Raw genomic sequence first — 25,042 nt, forward strand, 5'->3', positions numbered from 1 at the left:
CGGTTACGAAGAGCAACTCCTCACCATGCACTGTGAGCCTTTATTTTTAATTGGCCTCTTAAGTCTAATTTTGATTTAGAAAGGAACTCCTTATATAAGTAAAATATAAATATAAAAATATAAAATGTAAAAAATAGCCTTTTTCCTTTTTGGCCTTTTGGGTGCTTTTTTTTTTTGAATCATGTTCAAAACAACCTAACCGGTTGTGAGATGATACAAATGGTCACCAAAATCATCTTTTGCAATTCTTATGGCTTTATTTTCTTAAGTTTAAACCTTTAGTCTCCACAGAATTTAATAAGATAAGGTATGGTGAGTTCAATGTCACTTTTTTTCCAAATAGCTATCCCTGTGTCCCAGTTAATACCAATAGTCATTACTTTAGCAGGAACATAATTAAAGAATTTTTCTAAGTAGCTTAGTGCTACAGAGAGTCCTCACTGAACATGACCCCTTGGTGAACTTTTAATTTCAGAAGCAATTTGGAGTAAGACGTGTTCGGGTGTTCATGCTGATCCTTCGTGGGGACTTTAATTCACGTCGCTTTGTAACCAGGTGAGATGCAAAAGGCCCGCACAGTATCTCAGAAAAAAGCCTCGCTTATCACAAGTCTTTTGTGCAGCTGAGCATCTCTGACAACTGGAGGGGTGAGTTTTATGCATGAATTTCTGCTTTCCCAAGTCTCTTTAGTTCAACTCAATGGTGATTGAAATGCTTCTGAAGTAACCTGCGATTTATTTCATAATTTCTGAAGAGACGGCTGCTGCCGTTAACCAGGTGCAGGTAATTTGCGATGCAGGAAGTAACAAAGCCTGAGCTCCCCTCGGTGCCAGCAGCCCTACACGCACAGCAAACGTGTGTTCATGTCCCCACACGCACAGCAAACACGCGTGTTCATGTCCCCACACGCACAGCAAACACTCATGTTCATCTCTGCAAAGCGCTTTGCTGCCTGAAGTGCTGAGAGACACCCTTTTTCACATTCGAGAATGCTTTTCAGGATTTCTATGTATGTTCATTTGAAAGTGTTTATTGAACTACTGCTACAAACCAGCGGCTTGGCTGGGACATAAAAGACAATGAGACCCAGAAGAGGCAGCCCCTGCCCCAAGGCATCTCCTGACCAGGGTGCAGATGCTGGGATGGAGCTGGGTTCAGAAGAGACTTGAAGACAGCACTCCCAAAAGAGCAGGCCCCCACCGAGCAGGAGGGGAGGGAAGGGAGGGCACCCTGAAATCAGCAGGCCCCCACCGAGCAGGGAAATGGAGGTGTTGGCCACTCCCTGTCAGCCCCTGCACAACCTCCCTTCCCCAGGCACGGCTGCCATGTGAGCCTCAGTCACTCACGGCACTGGGGGCTCCTGATTTTAAGTGCGGGGTCCCTGCCAGTTAGAAAGTAAATGCTTTCAAGGCCTGGACTGAGTTTTCCCATCTCTATGTGACAAACACCTCCAGGGACCTGGCTAAAAATGACAACAGGGGTTACGATTCTTACAAGAAGAGACTGAATATGACGCCTCAGTATACACAGCAGTGTGCATGGTGGCTCAGTGAACGAGTGAAGGAAGTGGGAAGAGGAAACCTGCCATGACGAGAGGCCTCGGCGGATGGAGGCTGCCTTGGTCTGAATCCCAGCCAGGTATTTAGTCTCCCTGACTGCTTCTCCACCTCTCAGATAAGGGATGCCGGGCGTACGTGCCATGTGGGGCGGCTGTGCCAGGGACGTGACTTAGGAAAGACGCGGCTCTTAGGCCCATGCCTGGCGCTGAGCTGGTGACTTAGCAAAGATGTGGCCCTCAGGCCTGTGCCTGGCACAGAGCGGGCACTGCATGGACGTCAGCTAACATGCGCGAAAGCAGGAGGGCTCGGGCTGATGGCAGCTGGTGGCCCCGTGAGGGTGACGTGCCACAGTCTAGGCCGGGTTCAGGGCAGAACCGGCCTCGTCTCCTCACTTAGCTGTGCATTTCATGGTCTTGTAGCCATAGAAGCTAACTAAACCTTTTTGGGAAAGAAATTGAATTTTTTCATTTTAATTCGAAAAGAAGATTTATCCATAGCCCAAGGTCAGCCCAAGGGGACACATGCTTTGGTGGATCCTACAGGGCTAACACTGAGCTACCCGGAACTAGAAGTGATTGAATGTTTTAACAACTTGGAGGCCAAAGGACAGGGAAGCTTGAGTGTTGAACCGGCCGACCACACTGCCCTGAAGGGGATGGCACAGACTTCTCAGAGAAGAGAATTAGGATTTGAACGAACCTAGGGAAATGAAGGAAATGCCAGAAACTACATTAGGAAAGAGTGAAAAAGTGAGAATGGAAATTAGAATGAAAGCAAAACATGTGACTTTCCAAAAATGACGGTGATGAAAGCACAGAGGAAGATGGAGCCTGTCCCTGCCCAACCCATGTGTGCAGGACGGACAGGTGAGGCCAGGTGTGCGCAGCACAGACAGGTGAGGCCAGGTGTGCTCAGGACAGACAGGTGAGGCCACGTGTGCGCAGGACAGACAGGCAAAGTTGGGTGTGTGTGGCAGGGACAGGTGAGGTCAGGTGCGCTCAGGACGGACAGGTGAGGTCAGGTGTGTGCAGGACAGACAGGCAAAGTCAGGCATACGTGCGAGGGACAAGTGAGGCCAGGTGTGCACCTGCATCCAGATATCTTGAGACAGGTCACCTCAGCAGGAGTACAGTGCAAGTCAGGTCTTGGGGCAGCTGTCTGATTCTGCAGCTGCTAAGAGGGACCATGCCTGAGGGTGTATGACAGCCAAAGGCCCTGGGGGAGGCTGCGTCTGCATAGGGGTGCGTGAACTCCATCAGCTGATTTGGGGCTGCCTCCCCCAGATAGACGAGGTGGGCGCAGCTTGGCTGAGGAGACGCAGGCTCCAGGCCTCCCCTCGGGCACACTTCCGTGCCTATGCTCCGGTTCTGCACAGAGCTGGATTCTTACATCGCAAAGGTGAAGAATATTAAGAGGCTGTGCTGGACCAAGAATACCAGAGCTGACAATATTATACTGTCTTGGGAGGAGACAGGAAGGAGCTAGACTTAGATCCACCGACCCCTACACTAGCAAGGCCCTCCCCGCAGGCCCTCAGGCACAGTGGGTTCTGACAGGCTGGGGTATGTTCTCTGCCTCCCAGCTTCACCTTTCCTGGGATATGAAGACCTGTGCATCTTTGTTTATTTATTTATTTATTTTGAGTCAGAGTCTCTCTCTGTCGCCCAGGCTGGAGGGCAGTGGCGTGATCTTGGCTCACTGCAAGCTCCACCTCCCGGGTTCACGCCATTCTCCTGCCTCAGCCTCTGGTGTAGCTGGCACTACAGGCACCCGCCACCTCGCCTGGCTAATTTTTTTTGTATTTTTAGTAGAGACGGGGTTTCACTGTATTAGCCAGGATGGTCTCAATCTCCTGACCTCGTGATCCGCCCACCTTGGCCTCCCAAAGTGCTGGGATTACAGATGTGAGCCGAAGACCTGTGCATTAAGTAGCCCCCTCCTGGCTGGCTCCCAACACCTCTGCTGCCCTAACCCTACAGCTGCACACCACTGATCTGGAGGGGCCAGGCAGGGACAGCTACTGTGGGGCTGGGTACCGAGGACTACCTCTCGCTGGGATGCACACGCCTGTCTGGAAGCTCCCTGCAGAAGTGGCAGGCGTCTCACTGCTCTACTCTAATTTAAGCAGCCAGGGACCATGCACAATAACTGACACTGTGGTACCGCTGGAGCATGTGGCCCCTGATGCACTCCGTTAATCGCATGGTGTGATTACAAATCAGTTCCCATTCCTTCAGAACCGCATCTGCAGAAGGGGCCGTGACGAATCCTTCCATGTGGGCCTTGCTCTGAGGCCATTTCCTACCAGTGCACATTTCGCTTTCACGGCCAAACACGCTTGCAGCAGCAAGAAGAACCCCACCCACCGACCACACATCCCACCAGGCTCCAGTGAGGGTCTCGGCAGCCCTGGGAGCTGGCACGTCCCGGCCACCCGGCTCCCCGCTGCCACCCGGCTCCCCCTTCCTCAGCAGGAGGAGAGCAGGTTCTGAAAGGGAGCGTCTTCCTCTGAAAGCACCTCAATTGTACCAGCAAGGCCTCCAGCGCTGTCAGAGCTCTGAGTTCTGAAGCACAGGTTGGCCCAGCTTCCAGGCTGATTCACTCCCACCAGCAGGTGGGCACAGAGGCCACGGCGGGGCGCTTTTCAAGGAAGGTCTTCTCTCCACAGGCCCCCGTGGCCGATGCTCTCTAGAGGCACTGCAGTGCACAGGAGCTGGCTGATGGAGTGAGAAGAAAAGGCACAGAGACCTGGTTTGTCTCCCGGGAGGCGGCTCACAGCTACGAGACAGCACGTCCCAGACCCTTCGCCCACAGCTGGGCTTCAAGGACTCTTTCTGAGTTTACTGCCTCATTCTGATTCCTTTCATGGCTGATGTCTGTCTTATTTGAGAAACAGCCCAAATGTAGGAAGTGGGGGCTCAGTTCTGACGTCGTGGAGAGGTGACATTAACCCAAATGTAGGAGGTGGGGGCTCAGTTCTGATACTGTGGAGAGGTGATGTTAAGAATCTAATTTCCTAGAGATGAACAGCACCTCAGTGGCATGCTCCCCAGTGACCACCTGCTGTCAGTGAGGTATTGGGCTTGAGATCGACCACCTGCTGTCAGTGAGGACAGCGCCCTGGCTGTGGTATTGCGCTTGGGATCCCACTCATGAAACAGGCGAGTCATGGAAGACAAAGTTCCGGGCTGTGTGGCACCGGTGTCCCACGCACAGTTGCTTTCCTGAGTGGCCTCTGCTTGGACCGATTCGGACTGCAGCTGTGACGTTAGGTGCCTCAGTGCCCTGCAGGGATTTCCACCGTCCAGTCTCCACTTTATGCATTTTGATAATGCAAAGTAAAACAAAGTCAAAAAGAATGAATAACTACAGAATCGAAATGACTCAAGAGATGAACTTGGGGTTCAAATTTTTAACTCCTATATTGATGCGGATACTCCGTCTGCCACACGGTTACATCACGGGAAGGGTTTTTAACTTTCAGAGAATCATAAAGCATAGCCCAAACAAATCCACCTGAACGCCCTTTGTTAAGTAAATTGGAGCAAACAGAAGCCTCAGAACTCCTGCTGCTTTCAGAATGACTCTGGTGACCTTTTGCACAATTATCCTATAGAGAAGGCAAAATCAGCTTTGGTCCAAGAACAGAAGTCGGCCTTGTAATCAGGGAGCTGACTCCCTGCTGAGGTCACTGGACCTGCGCCGAACGTGTGTGTTTTCGGGGCTGCATGGGACCACCCTGGGGCCGGGAGAAGGCCCCACCTCTGCCACACAGCCTTCTGTAAACCTAACCTAACCTCCACCACAGCCCTCTGCAAACCTAACCTAACCTCCACACCACACAGCCTTCTGCAAACCTAACCTAACCTCCACCACAGCCCTCTGCAAACCTAACTTCCACCACACAGCCCTCTGCAAACCTAACCTAACCTTCACCACACAGCCCTCTGCAAACCTATCCTCCACCACACAGCCTTCTGCAAACCTAACCTAACCTTCACCACACAGCCCCCTGCAAACCTAACCTCCACCACGCAGACTTCTGCAAACCTAACCTAACCTTACCACACAGCACTCTGCAAACCTAACCTCCATCACACAGCCTTCTGTAAACCTAACCTAACATTCACCAAACAGCCTTCTGCAAACCTAACCTAACCTCCTAACCATTACAGAGCATTTTGCAAACCTAACCTAACCTCCACCACAGCCCTCTGCAAACCTAACCTAACCTCCACCACAGCCCTCTGCAAACCTAATCTAACCTCCACCACAGCCCTCTGCAAACGCCCCACTCCTCAGCTTAAACCTCAGGTTGAATTTGTGATCTACTGGGTTACAATAAAGAGAAATTACTGACTATTCTGTTGGGATACCTTTTCTCAAACAGAGAATGCCCGTTACACTCATTCCATTTGTACGGCGCTTCATGTACTGTGGAGAGCATTCTCTGCGGGTCTGTGATACACATATGACCTCCTGGCAGGCAGCAGAGTAGATTCTGTGCATTGAACCTGACCTTCCTTGCAGGCTACTTTTGTGTGTGAGAAGAAGATACGGGAAAGGCACGTCCCTGAGCTGGAGAGGTCACAAGGTTGTATTGATTAAGCTCCTAGTTGGTGGGCGCCACGCCCCATGGATGTGGAAGGACTTCACTGATGATCGAGATTGGAGCCCGTTCTGCAAGAGGAAGTGAGATTTGGGTAGAGAAAGCGTGGCTGTGGCCGCCTCACTGGTGAAATGATCTCACTGAATGTTGACAAAAACCATGTCTTGGTGAAGGGAACAATCACCCACTGCCCTCTTTGTGGGCAGATGTGTCCACAGAAACACAAACCTGACCCTGGATTTGGGTCTCTCTGTCCAGCCCCCCGTCCTTGTCAGGCAGAAAGCCCAAGAGACGCAAGTGGCAACAGGGCTCTGGGTCTAGCGCTGCCGAACCTGCGGCCACAGTCCAGGCGTGTCGCCTCGGGAAGGGCTGGCCCGTCACCTGCTGCCCGCTGCCTGCAGCTCCCGACACCCTCCCGGGGGCAGGTCCGGGCTGCACACGCGTGGCGGCGGCGTCTGTCCCCCGAGGGGCGTGGCTTTCTCCAGCACAGAGTCTTGCTGCGCAGTCACTCAAGCAAACGGTAGCAAATGCAAACGCTCCAACGGCCAAACCAAATGAGACCCCTGAAGACGCCCCCGCCCTACATGCTGGCGCCTCCCCAGGCACGGAGGTCTCGTGGTAATCGCTCTCACCAGCGAAGCCTCCGCGCTCCAGAAGAAACAGGAGGAACGTGGATTTGTTCTCAAAGGACGGCTAAACGAGGAACGAAACTGTCAACTTGCATAGGTGGCCATGTAGGTGAGCACGTAACCCCACATCCTTTCACTGACACATTTAATAACACACTCAGAGTGCCCCATACGGATGTTTAGACTGAACCCCTAAGATTTCACAAGGAAGAATGAAACACAACTGAAGGAATTCTGGCATTGAAATGAAGTTGATTTGGTTGTATCTAACCCCATGTTCACTTGGGAAAATATATTGCCTCTATTGCAGTACAATAAATAAGAGTTTAATGATGAAACACTGGAAATACATCACAATTTTATCTCTCTCTGATCTTGCTCTAAACCACGCCATCCATGTTCAACTTATTGAAAAGCAGTAAGATAAATGGCTTCGAATCATCAGACAGGTCACTCTGGAGAGCGGCTTAAAGTCTCCGCAACTCTTTCACGAAGTGCTCCTGGCACCTAGCAGGCAGCAGCCAGGGATGCTCCTAAAATCCTGCAATGCACAGCACAGTGCCCACACAGAGAAATTATGCAGCCCAGACGTCAGGAGAGCTGAGGGCGAGAAGCCCTGCTGTGGAGGGGAGCCGCACGACATTTGTCTTCCCCACACCAGGAGAGGGAGGAGTGAGGGCAAGACGGTGTCTGCTTTGCTCGCCTGCAGAGTCGGCCCTCGATAAGTGTTGGAAGCACATTAAACACCACGGTGACCAGCGTCCTAGTGTTGGCACCCCGGTGACCAACGTCCTAGTGTTGGCACCGCGGTGACCAACGTCCTAGTGTTGGCGCCGCGGTGACCTGAGTCCTAGTGTTGGCGCCGCGGTGACCAGCGTCCTAGTGTTGGCGCCGCGGTGACCTGCGTCCTAGTGTTGGCGCCGCGGTGACCTGCGTCCTAGTGTTGGTGCCGCGGTGACCAATGTCCTAGTATTGGTGCCACAGTGACCAGTGTCCCAGCCGGTCCCTCTACCTAGACTTTCTCCCTGGAGAATCCATCTGCAGCATGAAAACCTGTTTCTGTCATGGATCCTTAATGCCCTTTGCTGCCACCGTACTGCTTAGAGTGCAGGTTCTCAAAGAGTGGCCCTGGGACCAGCAGCCTCGGCTTCCCCTGGAGACTCTCAGTTGTGTACCCCCGACTCCTGCCCAAGAACCCCTGAATCAAGAGATCTGGGGCGGGCCCAGAATTCTGCTTCCACAAGCCCCTGGGAGACTGAGACTCACTGAAACTGAGCACCACCGGCCACAAGAAAGCTCGAACGTCAGGAAACCAGCTTCTTCCCTGCTGCCCTCGTTTCTTATTCTAAAGCGAAGGCAGAAAGAAAAGTTACAGCATCAAACTTACTTGTGTAAATCCTCTGTTCTGGCACTGGACACACAGTACCTCAGTGTAACTCAGACAAATAAAGAGAGACAGACCCAGACCCAAGTGTGCACACGACATGGACAGGACTCGGGCCGATGTTCCTCCTGACTCTCGTTCTCTGGGAAGGAAGGAGGGCAGTAGGGAAGAGGATTTTAACATATACCAACTGCAATTAAGTGGCCTTTCCTATTTGGCAATTTGCATTTATTCATGAAACAGTTTGAATAAAAACTGTAAAAAATGCCACTACCCTGAAGGTTTTAGGAAATCAGCAGCCGTGAGCCCTGTAGGAGGGCTGCTGGGACAGTTTCCAGCTGCAGAAATGACGGGTGACTGCGGCACACGCGTGGGAGGGAGGAGGAGGCCTGGAGGTGAGTGCCCAGGTCCCAGAGCTGCCCCTAGCCACCCGCCCCATCATCTGGCAGCTGCCTGAGCAATGTGTGCCTCAGTTCCTCCACCTGCACAGACAGTAGGCTGCACCGCTAAGTTGACCTGCAGCATTGAAATGCCAAGTCTATGTTCATAAGAAACTCTTTTCTGTTCTCCCTGGCTCTCTTTTCAGAGAAAAGCAGCATATTGAAAAGGGCCCTGCGCTCTGTCGCTGATCTGTGTGATACCACACTCTCTGGGGCCCAGCTTCCTCATCTTGAAATGCAGAACAGTCAAGCTCATTTCCAGGGTGAGTGGACAGTTCCACGATGCACGTAGAATATGAGAAATGCACAAATATCCACTTCCCCTCTCAAGTGGCGATGACATGTGAACTAAAAGCCCTGGCCACAATTCTATTCTTCCAGCTCAGCCCTGTGACGTCCTGTTAACAATGATTTATTCACCTCAAATTTCAACATCCAGTTTCATTACCATCAAATTTAAGAAAACATAAAAGATCTTTAAATTCCTTCTTTTCCAATCAAGTCACGGGAAGTGAGAGGATGACAGAGTTCTGCAGAAGAGATTTCCAATTACAGAAGCCACAAACCACCACTGCATATTAATCCTGCAGTGACCGGGCAGCGACGCACTGGGCAGAGCAGCCTGAGTCATCCTGGCTTTCTGTCCATCGCCCATGCCCGGAGTTCAGGAACCATGCCTGACTTCTGCCAAGCGGACAACTGCTCTGAGCCTCTGCCCTGGCGCAAATGCCATCCCCGTGGATACAGCACCAGCCAGGTCCAAGTCAGGAAATGAGTGAGTCACTAGAGATAGAGGCCAAATGAAACGCTTACGGCTAAGGACAGCAACCGTTTAGTTCCAATCAATGCCTGTCTGAGGACTGCTGACCAGGTGCTGACACTGTTAATGCGTACAGGACGGGGGCAAAAGAAAGACGTGTCTTACCCTCTTCCTCAAGGAGCTGACACATGCATCTGGGAGGCAAGAAACACGCAGGATGGTTTATAAAAGCAATGACAGTGCCTCAGCCAGGGCTGCTTCCGATGACAATTACTGCAGTCATATTACACGAATGGCATTAGAAGTGGCTGACACATAAAATACTTACTACCCATGGCGTAAACACTGTTCTAGGCACCTAACATACAGATGAACTTATTCAAATTCTACCCATGGTGTAAAGCCCTGTTCTAGGCACCTAACACACAGATGAACTTATTCGATCCTCACAGCAGTCCTGTGTTGTGCATTACTCATCTTTTACGCCCATTTAAATGATGAAGAAATGGAGGAATGGAATGGCACATTCCAGGAACTTGTCCCAGGCCAGGCACTGGTAACTGTCAGAGCCTGGGTGCCGAGTCCGGCTCCTACACACACCAGCAGAGAAAGAGAAAGCGAGAGTGGAGGGGTTGTCTGGGGTGATCCCAGGAACAGGTGCCTTCAGACGGCTTCTAATCCTCGTTGGGTGTGACAGCTCCCCGTGCTCCCTGTAGCAACCAGAGGGTGATAAAAGACAGCTTTTCTTCTTTTGTAAAATTGATTTTTCAGCATTTTATTTTAAGCAAAGGAAACACAAATAAATGTGACTTATTACTTAACTATAGATGGTTTAAATAGAAGATAAAGGAGACTGGAATGCCCCAACCTATTTTGAGTTCATTTTCCACTTATTTTGAAAGCATGAATGGTAAGATAAACAGTGAGAAGTCCTGGAGGGTACTAAGATGGTGACGACACGGTACAACCCCACCTGCCCAGGGAGAGCAACGCTTTGGCTGGGATGAATCACGCCATGTGGCTGCTGCCGACCTTTGGGGAACTGCTGAGAGCCTGTCACAACCAGGCACCGTGGGACATCACCTCCATTTTCTACTTGCCTTCAGAGTCAGCCACTCTGAAGGGCAGTGCTGAGGACACTGAGGGACAACCGTCAGGGAAAGATTAGGGCTCAGTTCGAGGAAGACCTTTCCAACTGTCATAAATATCCAAAGACCTGTGGGAGAAAAACTGCCTAGGGACAGTGTTGGTCACCCTGAGCAACGGCCAACGGGGGCTGGACCGCACCTGGGGAGGATGCTGCTGAACTCGGGTCTCAGGGCAACTGCGTGAAGAAGCCCTAAGGCCCCCATCGCTCTGGGAGTTCAGGGCTCACGAATTCTCCGCGCCACTCCATCGTGTTAGCACCACTGCTCACTCCGAGAGTTCAGGACTCACGAATTCTCCACGCCACTGTGTTCTGCTCCACATTTAGTCCACAACATGTGTGTGGTCTTCTCAGTTTTGTTTGCTTCACTGTTTTACCTCCAGCCTGTTTGTTTCTCTCATTTTTCTCCACTTTGGGAAGAACAGAGTGATCCTTTAGAGGCAGCACGAGGCACTCAGTGTCCTCGCCTTCCGTGCACAAGGCCCCCATGGCATGTGTGTGGTGCCAGCGTGAGGGCCGTCCTCAGCAATGGGGTCAGTCAAGCCCAGCACACCCGGAACGTCCTCAGGCTATGGCAGCTGCCTCTGCATGCCCTGGGACAGCGTCTTCCCACCAGGCTTGTGCCTTGTATCTCCAAGTGTCTACTGTGGATACGTGACAGCATCAGAGAACCAAAGCATTATCCTACATCACTGCCGTGTGCTGTGCACAGATACAAAACGTTAAAAGAGTTCAGAGGCTGAAGGTCTTGGCAGGGCTAAGTTGGAAAAGGCTTCCTAAGAGTCTAGAGATTTGGACAGGTCTTGCAAGGTGGGTGCCATTTAGATGTGAGAATGGAGTTTCATGCATTCCACCTAAAGGAACGTAGCAGAATGAGACGTCCTGTAAGATATAGGCACATCAAGAATTTACACTGAAGGCCAAATGAAGTAGACAGGGAAACAAAGGGAAAGAATTCTCGGTGCAAAACCAACTGTGAGGGGCTGAATTGTGGCCCCCAAATTCCTACAGTGAAGCCCTAACCCCCAGGACCTCAGAATGTGACTGCATTTGAAGATAGGGTTTCATCAAACAGGACTGGGGTCCTTACAGGAAGGGGTGATCAGGACACAGACACACACACAGAGGGATGACCAGGTGAGGTCACAGCAAGAAGATAGCATCTGCCCGCCAAGGGGAGGCCTCGGGAATCCAGCCCTACCCACATCTCCATCTGGGACTTCTGGCTTCCAAGACTATGAGAGAATAAATGTTGAAACCACACTATCTGTGGAATTTTGTAATGACAGCCCCAGCAGAGGAACATCAGCCTTGAAAGCTTTGATCAAAAGCTGTCTGTTACTTTATAACATAGAACTCTGGAGTTCCAATGTGGATTTAAGGCTCTGCATTCTCTGCTGTGCCGTAAGTTCCAAGCAGGAAGCGGCTCTGTGTGCAGGAACTAGCTCAGTGTCTACCTGTGTCCCACGCAGTGCACCAGTAGTCATGTGCACAGAGCTCAGGGTGACACCCAGTATGTGTGGAGGACCCATGTTTGGCACAGGAATGGATAATCAGCTGTGGATGCTGTATTACAGGAAGAGGCCACTTGGAGCCATCGGAGTCAATTTGACCTTTGTGCTGCGGAAGCATCAGGAATAGATGGTTCCAGGCTTAGTAAAAGTTTACCTAAACGCTGCAAAGATGCCTCGGATTTCAAACCCGCACGGGCTGCTGCAGCTCTATTTCTGGAGTCAGCAGATAATGAATTATTAGATCATCAGCTAATGAGATAACTCTGTAGCATACCACGTGCTTTATGCCAAAAATAAAAATAAAAAATTGATATACGGCACCAGAAGGACAAAGACTCATAAACATCTTAGTCATCTTGAAAGATTTGCCTTTATCCATTTTTAATTATTAATCCTCCCAAAATAGACCCACGTTTAATAAATGGAGGCCAGGCTTGATGGTATATTCTATAAATATTTACTGTGATAATCCTCACTGTATTTCTACATTTTTCAGAGCACAGCATAGGGCAAGAGCTTTGCCCACAGCTCCCCATGTGGCCACAAAACTTGCACACATACATACATGCACACACACATACCCACATAAAGGCACACACCCACATATGCACATGCATGCATACATGCACACACATATGCACATGCACACACACACGTATGCACACGTGCACACACATGCACACACACAAACATGCACACAGGCACATACCTATGCACATGCACATACACACATAATACACACATATATACACACATGCACACACATGCTCACCCACATACATGCATTCACACCTGCACACACAGATATATGCACACGTACGTACACACACGTGCACATACGCACACATGCACACATATGTGCACATACAAATACACATGCACACACACATGCCTACAATCAGGGCTCAATGCAACAGCAACACAGGAGGCCACCGTGATAGGTATACACATTAAAATGCTAAAGCAGAGACAATCCCCCAAATAAAATCAAACAGTCCCCATCTGGGGATTGAGGAGGGAGGTGAATCCGGATGGCAGAGCCTGTGCTGGCTCCGTGCCAGGCACTAAAGATCATCCAGAACAACTTAGCTTGTTTGGGTATCTGACTTCTCTGCCCCCTCTTCTCTCTCTTACCAGGTTATATATGATTTATGTCTAGATACAGGCTAAATAACCTGCTATTTGTGATAAAATCTTGATATTTAATCCAAATATACTGTAAATATATAAGAGAGTGATTTTCTGAACTGCAGTGAAGGACGTGCTGCAATACGGAATCGTTTTAAATGAGACACGCATTAAACACTCTTTGTTACAAAACTAAGAGGTAGCATAGTTTCCATGCAAAGCAACCACAAGTACCTTCCAACATGCTATTTCTTAGCAACGTGTGAGCTATGCCTTTCCTGATGTTTTAGAATGGTGACAGCAGCTCTAGGGGGAGGTGACAACGATCCCACTGTCCTCTGCGCTCCCAGCAGGGGGTGTGCCTGGACTGTTGGAATTCCGCCTGCTCCACAGGCACGTGCTGGGCCTGGGAGTTATGAATGAGGCTATGAGCCACAACGCCCAGTAGTGTGTGCTAATTTTTGTGTGCTGGTTGGTCTGTGGATTTTCCCAGAGAGACAGGAAAAATTTTTCAGCAGATTCTTAAAAGGTTTGAGATGAAAAGGAGAATCCAAAAGAATCATCTTCAGGCATCAATTCCTAGAGGAAGCTTTTGAGTTTGCATGTTCTGTGTTATGTCACCTACGGTGACTCCTAGGAAGTCACCAGGCAACGGTCAAAATTCTTGCATTTTGATTCAATGGCCAACCCCCCATTCCTAAGATAAACTGTTTCTCAAAATATGATCTGCAGTTCATAAATCATATGGTCACCGGGGTCTGCGGTCACGTGCGTGTGTGCTGGAAAGGTTACTATGTAAATGTTAATAGTGTTATTTACCGGGGTCTGTGGTCACGTGCGTGTGTGTTGGAGGGGTTGCCATGTAAATGTTAATAGTGTTATTTACTGGGGTCTGTGGTCACGTGCGTGTGTGTTGGAGGGGTTGCCATGTAAATGTTAATAGTGTTATTTACTGGGGTCTGTGGTCACGTGCGTGTGTGTTGGAGGGGTTGCCATGTAAATGTTAATAGTGTTATTTACGGGGTCTGTGGTCACGTGCGTGTGTGTTGGAGGGGTTACTATGTAAATGTTAATAGTGTTATTTACTGGGGTCTGTGGTCACGTGCGTGTGTGTTGGAGGGGTTGCCATGTAAATGTTAACACTGTTATTAGCATTTCTCACATCTCTCAGTAACTCACTTCACCACAGACCCCCTTATTACATTTTTCTTATTCTGAGCAAATGTGCTGCGGGGACCCGAGACAGAAGGCTAAGCCTCCTGGATGATGCCTGCTCTCCATCCTTGTGGGGTGCAGGCATCTCCTGCCACTTCCCAGCTCACCTCCTGTCCTGCCCCTTTCTTCTGCACCAAGTGAATTCTGCCACCGCTCCATGCCACTGGGTCCCCTGCTCTGTTCCTGTGCCCCTGTACTCTGCTCTGCCAGGGTGCCTCTGATCTATCCCTCCCCTCACACCTCTGCCTTGTCCCAGGTCAGCCGCTGTTCATCCCTAAAGCCTCAGCTCAGGAAGACCAACTCCAGGAAGGCCTCCTGGGCTGCCTCTCCTTCAGATGGGGACCCACGTCTGTTCTCGCTGCCCTGAGGACACAGTGCACTTGGTTCTCTCACAACATGCCCTTGCAGAATGACAGTTTTCTGTCCCTGGGTGTGCAGCCCCTCCAGCCTGGGAATTCCTAAAGAAGAGGAGACGTGTCTCATGCACCTGTATCTCCAGTCCTTAGCACTGGATATGGTACAAATGGGTGATAAATGTTTACTTTATAAAGGAATAAACAAATGCATGAATACTGACAGTACAGAAAGCAGCACATTAGAATTCATTTTTTAAGTGGAGGGAAAAGGAGAGAAAGAAAAAAGAAAATAGGAAACTTTTCAACTTGTAAAAACTTAATGAATCCCCAGCACAGCGTCTGGCCTTCGGGTGCACAGTGACATAAGGCAGACCTGCCCCTGCCCGGCTGCGGTTCATGGGATGGCACCTCTGTGGCAGAAGCCAGGCTGGACGGTGCCGCAAGGGGAGGTTTCGAAAGGATGACGGACATCTGAGCAATTTCTCCACAAAGAGACGTGAAGCTACAGTCATGTGGCTTCTGCCGTCACCTGTTTTTCCTCCTGGGCAGACGTTTATTCTGGGGAGTAAGAGAGAGGTGACACTGTATTTACGTCTGAGCTGCGGCCCCCCAGGGCCCCGGCATAAGACGTGTTACAGCTCTGGTCTCCCAAGTGCCTTCTCACAGACTCGCCCTCCTCGTGGGCCTCAGAGCTCCCAGGAAATGTAGAAATTTAGTGACAATGGCTGCAGCGGCTCCATCTACTGGGACCCGAGATTGATTTTGCTTGGCTCGGCACACTGGGACGCTTGGCTTTTGAGACAGGTCAATGCCATTAATAGCTAGAGGACATCCAGGTAGCAGCTTTGAGTGTAGCAAGAATTATTTCATCTGGATGAGCAAACTTCCCGAAGCCATCCCCACCTTCTGCGGGACCTGCCGTCCTGGACCTGGGAGGGCACCTGCTCAGCAACTGCAGTTTCTTCTTCATGAGGAGTGAGCCCTGTGGATTCCAGTGAGCTCCATCTGCCCCTTCCACCTCCATGGTTGGAGAGGAGAGCAAGTGGACAGGGAGGAATCCAAGCGTCTGCCTGCTCCCCTGTGCCTGTTTCCCAGCATCTGGGGACCCTGCGCCACCTGCGGCCTCGGTGCAGAGATCCCAGGCACAGCACCTGAGCCACACATCCCTGGAGCTCGAGGCTCTGGGAGACTGAGGGGTCCCTAAGGAGCATCTCCCAGACGCAGGTGTGGAGCGGGTAGAAGTGACCACACAGGTCCTAACACACCCCTTGAATGCCCCGAACCTCAGATGGCTTTGTCCTGACTGCAGGCCCCTGACCTCCTGCTTCACAGAGCAACTACTTTATAAAAACATGTCCTTGCAGGGTTTCTCTCTGTTCATCTCAGGCATAAATCTTCTGCCGGGCTCTTCCTAGCTGTGCCCGTCTCTGAACACAGGCATGGGGGGGGGCGGGGGGCTGTGCCCAGTCTCTGGGGAGGGTGGGAACCTCGCTGCTGTTCCAGTTTTAAAACTACCCCCTGCCATGCAGATAAGAAAATTTGCTCTTCCTCTGGGAAAGGCCGATCAGCAAACACAAAGCCCTGGAACCCTCTCCACTCAGACGTAAATGCACAGCGTCCCCTCTCTCTCCAGCTCTGAGAAGCCCTCCTGTCCTTTGTTCAAGGGGAGCTGAGCTCTGGCTGAGTTTGGGGATGTCTCCCCGAGCAAGCTTTAAGCAGAGTCCTCCTTGCCAGTAGAGCTTTGCCCAGAGCAATTTTCACTTTGACACAATGCATTTGCGTCACTGACAGAACCACCGAAGAGGTGGCACGCCGGCCTGTCTTGCGAAGATGAGGGAAGGGAGCTGAGAGATGCTGCCCGCCAGCCCCAGTCCTCCAGGGAAAATGTCTGCTTTGCTGCCCCCCATGCCCTTCCCATGACCGGCGCCTGCCTCCCTCTCGCAGCAGCGCCCTTTCACCAGAATCTGGGATTCCTGAAGGTCGAGATGGAGGAGGTCCCAAGGCCTGCGAGGCCACTGCAGCCCACAGCAGGACACACTCCGCATTCCGCACTCGGCAGCCCTTGGCGATCAGAACGATCCTATTCTGAGTCTGGGTTCTCTCACCCCAACTCTGATCACACCTGGACCACAGGGCACCCCTCCTCCGGGGGCAGCTGGCTTCAAGGCCACCTGAGGCAAAACCCAAAGCTGGGATGAAGCCCTCGGGCACCGGCCGCTCCCCCTCACCCTCTGTACAGGGCTCCTTGATGCAACGTGTCATCCAGCGGGGGGAGGCAGGGGAGACAGGGGCTCAGGAGGGAAGGTGGGTGGGGCCGAGAGCTGTGTTATCCCAGACATGTGGTCTGCACCTGAAGGCGGTGGGGGTGAGGAAGACGCCCACGGGGTTCCATGAGGAACAGTGAAAGGTACCACCTGGTGCACTTGACAGAGGGTGAGGGGCTGGGGAGGCACCCTGACTCCTACTGTACCACGGCCAATAGCCCGGCTGTCATTGTCAGGGAGGGACTCCCCAGGTGGCACAACCTCACAGGGAGCAGGCAGTCAGAAGGGGCCTCCCAGAGATGTGGCACGCCAAGGCCAGGCCTGCCACCAGCAGCCGGGCTCTGTCACACCCACAGCCTCTGAGGCCTGGCTGACTCTTCCGTAGTTCCCACACAGCAAGGCTGCACCTCGGCCATCACAGAGGAGCCGCCAGAGCTTCGGGTTCTCTTTCCTTTTCTCCAACTTCTCTCCATGTCCTGACCATTGTCCCCACCCAGCAGCAAGGTCAAGAGGGCCAGAGGTCAGAGGAGATTTGCAGGTCCAGGAGATTTGCAGGTCCAGATCCCAATGTCCCCTGACAGGGCTGTGAGAACACAGCTGGGACCAACTTCCTCTAGAAATGCCGGGGACCCCACCACCCCTGCAGGGAAACGTGCCCTGAGCTCCTGCCACGATGGCTTTTTGTGGACAAGGCCATCACTGGGCAGTGGAGGAAATGCATGTGGAGGACAGAGGGCTCACGTGTGCCTCTGTGTCCTCCTGACCTCCGATGTGGAGGCAGGAGAGGCAGCCGCAGGCGTGCTGAGGGCATGGGGGCGCTTTCGGGATGCTGCCTGTGCCGCCCGTACCTTCGTGTGAATCTTGTTTTCTTTCCCAGAAAGGAAGGCTGGTGCCCGCAGCCTGGCAGCCAGCTCCACCTGCAGATGGTTCTGTGTGGCCCACATGGTATTTTCTTTTTATGAATTACTTGCCAACTTCTAAAAATGAGAAGATTTCAGACAGAAACCAGATTTTTAGCTCCTCTTTAAAACTTAGAGGATCTGGTGGCGCAGGCCTGTGTCCGGCAGCGGGGCTGAGATATGGCTTCCTCCATGGCTGCCACAGGCCCTGAAACCCCCTGAGGGGGATTCCCCAAAATGAAGAACGCCAGCAGGATAGACAGACAGACAAGAAAGATGAGAAGAGAAGGGAAAAGACAAGAGAAACTAGCCATGGACTTCGAAACGTTCAACAAAATTCACCATGAGAAGCCCAGGCAGTCGCGCCTCCTAACTCCTAAGGCACTGGGTCAAAGAAGTAAAGAAATGCATGCTGTTGCTTGAAACTAAGGCTTTCACTCTTGAATTAAAAAGCAAATGGGCAGAAAATAGATTTAGGTTATTTCGGGACTCAGCACTGCCTGCCACTGTAAAATGCTTTCAGAGAAAGCTGAGGACAGTGCTCATGTTAAGGGGACAGATGGCCTCGTGTCAGAGTTTTCTGTGGTGACTGTGGCCGTGAGAGATCAGGGCTAGACCATGGTTAGTGTGGAAGCCATAGCTCATGGGGACCACACGGTGAAAGGGGAAATGAGGACACTGACGGGTGTCCTCGCCTGAGGCTGCACATGCACCATGCCGGCCCTTACCGAGCCTCCCAAGGGCGCTGTGACAGCGGGACTGCTGTCCGTATGGGACATGGGAAGATGGAAGATCAAGAAGTGGCAACCTGCCTGAGGTCATGAGCTGTAAGTGGCAGGACCTGGGTCCAAACCCAGGCCACATCCCTAAGACCCAGGATTCGACCCGTTTACCTGCATGGCCCTGAGTGGAGCCGCCACTGTGGGAAACACCAGGTCCCACCCACAGTTCCGGAAGACTTGCTGCCACCTCGGCCGCCCCTGCCCCTCCCCTGCCAGTGCTGAGACCGTGCTGCAGATGCCTCAGAAGGCTCAGACCACACATTTGGGTTTGAAACTATGCCAACTCCCTGAGTCCCAGCTGTACTGCTCTCGTAAACTTTAACCCGAGACACCGAACTTGCTACTGTAGCATGGAAGGGGCCATTCCACCTCTGCAGCCAGCACCTTCCCAGGAGACCTGCCAGGCTGGGGCAGCACAGTTAGTGCCCAGGAGAGCAGAAAAGAAACCAGCGGAAATGAAACCGCGGGAGCCAGGCTCAGGTCTGTGCTGGAAGACGCTGCGAGCACTTTTCTCTTAGAACTTTACGCACAGAGGTGGATTCTGGGAGGATCTTCTCCTCCACTGGATTTTTCTACAAATTTTCGACTCACTCGCAGCTTCCTCATAGCTCAGTTACCATGTAGGGCCTAGCAGGAAGGTCCTTGACATCAGCTTGGTAAACGGAGAAAGCTAATAATCAGAATCAGTTGGGCTCCCATGCTCGGTTTAAACGATGCAGTGAGTTAAGAATGTATCAAGCTCGATAACATATTTAACATCATTTCCCTAAAACAATCACGAGCAAGAAGAAGCTGAAGAAATGTTTATGCAATTCTCAGCACCAGACGGCTACCTACAGAGCCATGTGTTACGTTAATTCTGAAGGGGGAAATACTACAGAGATAAGAGTAATTTTTAAAGGCAACAGATAGATTTCTGTTTGTATTTGTATAAAGCACTAAGAAAGATAAATCCATAACCCATAAACAGAATCTGAAGTAGAGACTTTGGATGGATAAAAGTCTACTCTAAAGTTGTGTGTTGGGGAGAATTTGATCCATGAAATGTTGACTGGAGAAGCAGGGTCTCTGCTGTCCTCGGGGAGTCACCCTGCCACAGGGACCATAGTCAGGGCTACACATTTGCAGCTGGTGGTTCGACCCCTGCGGACACTGTTGCAAATCTCGCGTCGTTAGGCCCCAGGCAGTCACCACCAAGGACCATCTCAGCTCCTCTGCACCATCACTGTGAACAGCCTGGGGCTGGCCCCGGGCACAGGCCACACAAAGCTTAAAAGGAAAGGATCACAGAACAGTTTCCTTCCCCTTCTCAGGATGAAATTTTAAGCCTGGCAACTTTTTTTGTAATCACCCACTTCCCTTTTAGACACTCGGCACTGTGCTTCTCAAACACACGTGAGCGATGAGAGGCGTGAAACCGTGTTCACGTGTCCGGTGGGGCCAGAGCATTCCCGGGTCTCTGTTTGGATCTCACCCTCGTGTGCAGATGGCCCACGCCCTAACTCAGGGTGCCTGTTTCCTCATGCCTCTAGGCAACCGTGTCAGGCTACACAAGAGACAGACCATCATGATCAAACAGGAGTTTGGAAGCTACCAGAAGAACGAGGCTGCTGATCTCCATGGTGGGGGCGGTGGGGTGTGTGTTTCTCGGTTTCTGAGAGCTGCAGTTGCCTTCAGGATGTGGGGGATGTGCATATGTCCCTGGCTAAAGAGGATTCCCTGTGTGCTTTTCGGGGTGCCTGCCAGCCCAGCTCACCCAGACGGGACAGCCGCAGTCCCGTGCTGCCTCTTCAGGGCAAACAATCAACCCTGAGCCACGTCCGCATGCAGTGGGGCAGGGTGGGTCCCTTCAATTTTCTTCCTGAAGTGGGCAAAACACTCTGGGCACCTGGAGGACACCCAAGCCCTCTCTACTCCAACACAGGCTCAGACAGACACAGAGCAAAGCCTTTAGCTGCACCCTGGACTGGTGATTTGTTGAAAGCACTGTCCTGGAGAAGCCCCACCCCGGGGAAGCACCGCCCTAGGGAAGCCTCGCCCCAGGGAAGCCCCGCCCTGGAGAAGCCCCACCCCAGAGAAGCACCAACCCGGAGAAGCACCAACCTGGAGAAGCACTGCCCTGGAGAAGCACTGCCCTGGAGAAGCACCAACCTGGAGAAGCACCAACCTGGAGAAGCACCACCCCGAGGAAGCCCCGCCCTGGAGAAGCCCCGCCCCAGAGAAGCACCAACCCAGAGAAGCATCACCCCAATGAAGCACCACCCCGATGAAGCACCACCCTGATGAAGCACCACCCCAGGGAAGCCCCGCCCTGGAGAAGCCCCACCCCAGGGAAGCACCACCCCAAGGAAGCCCCGCCCTGGAGAAGCCCCGCCCCAGAGAAGCACCAACCCAGAGAAGCACCAACCCAGAGAAGCACCACCCTGACAAAGCCCTGCCCTGGAGAAGCACCAACCCAGAGAAGCACCACCCCGATGAAGCGCCGCCCCATGGAAGCCTCGCCCTGGAGAAGCCCTGCTCCCGAGCACATCCGGGAAGCTGCAGGAATCGCTAACCCTCATGCATCTGCACCAAGGTCACACCCAGAAGGCAAATCCCTGCAACCCGCTCTCCTCCAAATGCCACATGAAGGGCTTCAGTGGATTTCCTCAGTGGACGTGGATGAAGGGGCGGAGAGTGGCTCGCGATGGTCCTGTCTTCTTTGGATTCTTTGCAGAAACACCAGCAATGCTGAGGTGTGCTGGCAGGACCCACGGACTCGTCCACAAACTCAGGACGATCCTGTTTAAGTCACTCTCCAATTGCCTTAGCAAAATTCCAAGAGATTTTATTTAACAAATTTAGGGACGGAAAAACACTTTATCTTCATCTAGCAACGCTTACAGAGTGACAGAAACCCTAAGGAGAAGTGCACGAAGCCCCTTCAGTTTCCGAATCACAAGAGAATACTAATGCCCTCCCTCCAACAGCCACAGGCCCACGCTGTGCAGGGAGCGCACAGGTTTTAAAAGAGCTCTGAGGCCAGCGTCTGCTGCGGGGTTGGGAGGGGGTGGCTCTCTGCGGCACCACCGCATCACCCACAGGGACAGCCGCCGACAGCGACAGCCTCTGCACCAGGGACTCCCCAGCACACACTCCCGCCGAGCGGCCTGGGCTTCAGCCCAAGTCCCTCTGGGCCTTCGGGTGGTCCCCATGAACCAGCTTGCCCCTTCGCCAGGAGGCTAGGCCAGCAGCAGCTCTGCGCCACCCGTGTCCCCACGCCCACGTTCCTGGGCTCCAACCTGTCCTTACTTCCTGTTTTAAAAAAGAAAACTGTCCTCTGAATCCAAGGGCAGCGCAGGCTCGATTTCCTTTCTCCTCCACTGCGCCGGAGTGCCCGGCCTCTCTCTGGGTGAAGGCGTCTAACCAGGGCGCATGGACCGCCTGAAGACAGGCGCTTCCCAGCAGGGCGGGCAGCGGGGAGAAGGGGATGCGTCCCGGGAGGTGGACTTTCCTGCTGTGTTTACCAGGTGCTGTCTGTCCTCCAGGGTGTCCTGGGCCCTCCTTTCTATGGTGGAGGGATACGTGGCCTACAGGGGGGTTCTCCACGTGCAGTTCCCGGTCTGGCGACCTCAGCAGCCCCTGGGAATTTGCTAGAAATGCAGAATCTTGAGCCCCACCCTGACCTGCTGAATCCAAAGCTCTGGGGCGGGGTCCTGCACTCTGTGTTTCAGCAGCTTCTGATGTGCAGGGAAGTTTCAGACCCACTGATCCGGAGCTTCTGCTGCTGACCAGCTAGACTCTCTCCCTTTGGGGCCTGTGCACCGAGAATTCTCGAGTCTCTGGACCTCACCCTGGTGTGGCAGACAGCCTACGCCCTGCCCCAGGGCTCCTGATTTCTCGTGCCTCTGAGGACAAAGGTGGTCTGATCAGGCAGTTCTGTTCCAGGCCGCCCAGCCCCGTTTAGCCCAAGGCAGAAGAATAGGCCAGGATTGCCCCTGTCTGCACAGCATGGTTCCAGATTACACAGTGGGGATAACACGTTTCTCCTAAAGACGCTTTGCCCATCAGAAGCCTTCTTCACCACAGCCAACCCTCAACACCAACATCAAAGGGCCGTGGAAACGCCGCTTTCACTGTAGGTCTTTCTTTCTTGGAATAAATTTTATTGTACAGACTTGAGGTTGCAGCGTGATGTTACAGGATGCCAAGAGGGAAATGGTGGCTATGGTAAAGCGGGTGAACACAGCCCTTGCCTCACATGGTTGCGTCTGTGAGCGTAGAGAAGCAGCTAAAATCTACCTCCTTAACCAAAACCCCCGACCAAGACAATTTTAGCCCCAGACCTGGGTCCCACACGAGATCTCTCGAGTTGTCCATCCTGCCTTTTTGCTGTAATCTATGATTGAACCTGACATATTTGCAACAAAAGCTGCTGATCAGAAACGAAGACGTTAAGAAAATACTTTAGTGAAATCGTTTAGATTCTCACCTCATTCCACTCACCAAACCTTTTGCAGCCCCTTCTCCTTGTGCGTCCACATCCTTTTGAATAACTTTTCACCTAAAAAGCTACTTCAGAAAAGGATGCACGTGGCTTTTCTCTTTTATTTTACCATCTTCACTTCTACCCAAGCTTCCTCCTGGGAGGGGGCTGCGTTCTGATGCTGCCTGTGCCCCCACTCCTAGAGCACCTGCCAGCTGTTCCCCTCCTTCTTCCATTTGGTTTGTCAAGGAGTCCTGAGACGGCTCTCCAAGGCAGTTGGGTCTGTCCTAAACTTCACCAGCAAAGGAGCCAGAACACCCGGGTGCTCACAGCCTGGGGAGCCAACGTCCATGTTGGTTAGATGCAGGTGCAGGTGCTGCTCCCCATGGGGGCCTGCCCCCTCCCTGTGCTCTGAGGCCCACAGCCCTGAGCCCCAGCGTATTTCTGAAGAGCACTGCATGGCACTACGTGGCTGCTCAGAACTACAGCACAACACAGCTCTTGCTGGAGGCTTCTGCTGTGGTGCCGGGTATTGCAGCAAGGCCGACGTCTCACATTATAACAGTTAAAATCTGTCTGAGGCAAAAGGGTTGATTTTAAAAAATCTTCATTTTGAAAATGTTTAAGAGTTTATAAAGTGTGCTTTCCAGGGAACTGTGAGAATATTTTCTGCACTAAAATGCCAGGGCACCTGTGAGGTGGGAAATATTTGCTGTCTCACTACTATAGATGGTATTAATATTATTACTCACCAACAATAGGAATAGCAGTCACTGTACATTAGAGGACTCCTGATAATTGCAGTGACTGTTTTAATAATAACAAGCTAAAAAAAAAAAAGATTTGACACCAACAGATGCATCAGGAAGGGGTTGTATCTGGTTTAGGTGAGCGGGCGTGTCAGTGTGATGAGTCTGGCCATCCACTGGCCAGTCTGTGGCATCAGCCAGAGAAGCGCTGCCCTGAAGGACACCCCTGAGTGTCTGCACCAAGACCACCCGAGCCCATCCTTGCGACCGAGACCCCCAGCGGCTGGTTTCCTGGGCCACAGAGCACACTGGTGTAGAGCACACTTCTTCTGCAGTAGAGCACTGTATATTAATTTTGGGTCGCTCATCTGCTTTAATGTCATCGGATCAAAGTCTGCAAACAGAACAGACGTTAACAGGGAGGATGATCTCTCCTGCCGGATTCTGAGCTCCGAGCCCTACCCCGCTGTGTGTTCCCAGTTATGAGCACAGCCTCAGCCCTCGCAGCTGCTCACGGGTTTGCTGAATGAATGTGCGCTGTAGACACGGGCACTGTAGACACAACGGCACACCCTGAAGACGAGGTGTTTCCTCATTGTGCGGGCTTGACTGTTATCCTTACAGTAGTGTTATATCATGGCAAACGGTCCTCTGCTCATACTCACCTCATTCACTGACCGTCATGGTTTCACCATATCCCACTGTCTTGTTTTCCCCTCGTACTTTGCCATTCCTACACACCTCCGCCATGTTCTGCCTGGGGGGCCACAGGATAACTCTCGCAGTGTGGACCCCGAGGGAGGAGCACTTCCTGGCATTCCGTCCCAGGCGACCACCATAGACAGATCCAGGACCCAGAGTCCAGAGTCCAGAGCCCTGGAGACGCCCACTGCAGCCTCTGACGGGCATCTCCCCTGAAAGTGCTTGTGGTTTCACATGGTTTTATTCTTCTGGTTGGCATCCTAAACTTAATGAGCTTTAAACATCTAGAAAATGAGGATTTGTTTTACTGCCTGTAAACATTCAAACCGTAAGGTGAGGGGATCGATACAGCTGCAAAACCAGAGGACAGCTGACAGCAGGTGAGCTTTCTGCATAATGACTCCCCAGGTCACATCTCCCTGAGCAAAACCATTCAAAGG

General features: G+C 52.1%; 1 protein-coding gene across 5 annotated transcripts in view; it reads right to left on the reverse strand.

The window, feature by feature from the left end:
• DLGAP2 (DLG associated protein 2) overlaps nucleotides 1-25,042 on the reverse strand; it is a 926,579-nt gene that overhangs the window by 285,534 nt on the left and 616,003 nt on the right. The window lies entirely within an intron of this gene.

The sequence above is a fragment of the Symphalangus syndactylus genome, chromosome 1 (genome assembly GCF_028878055.3).
Source record: "Symphalangus syndactylus isolate Jambi chromosome 1, NHGRI_mSymSyn1-v2.1_pri, whole genome shotgun sequence".
Taxonomy (NCBI): Eukaryota; Metazoa; Chordata; class Mammalia; order Primates; family Hylobatidae; genus Symphalangus; species Symphalangus syndactylus.